We start from the raw sequence: 533 nt of genomic DNA on the forward strand, positions 1-533 counted from the left end.
TGAGGATGAGGATAGGATGAGGATGAGGAGGAGGGTAGGATGAGGATGAGGATGAGGAGGAGGATGTGGAGGAGGAGGAGGACGATGAAGATAGGATGAGGATGATGATGAGGACGAGGGTAGGATGAGGATGAGGATAGGATGAGGAGTTGGAGGATGAGGATGAGGATGAGGAGATGATGAGGATGAGGAGGAGGATATGATGAGGGTGAGGACGAAGATATTGATGAGGTTGAGGATGAGGATGAGGAAGAGGATGACGATAGGATGAGGATGAGGATGAGGATACGATGAGGACGAGGTTAGGATGAGGATGAGGATAGGATGAGGAGATGATGAGGATGAGGAGGAGGATATGATGAGGGTGACGACGAAGATATTGATGAGGTTGAGGATGAGGATGAGGAAGAGGATGACGATAGGATGAGGATGAGGATGAGGATACGATGAGGACGAGGTTAGGATGAGGATGAGGATAGGATGAGGAATTGGAGGAGGAGGATGAGGATAGGATGAGGATGACGATGAGGAGG

This window comes from Lupinus angustifolius, chromosome LG11 (genome assembly GCF_001865875.1).
Source record: "Lupinus angustifolius cultivar Tanjil chromosome LG11, LupAngTanjil_v1.0, whole genome shotgun sequence".
In the NCBI taxonomy this organism is placed as follows: domain Eukaryota; kingdom Viridiplantae; phylum Streptophyta; class Magnoliopsida; order Fabales; family Fabaceae; genus Lupinus; species Lupinus angustifolius.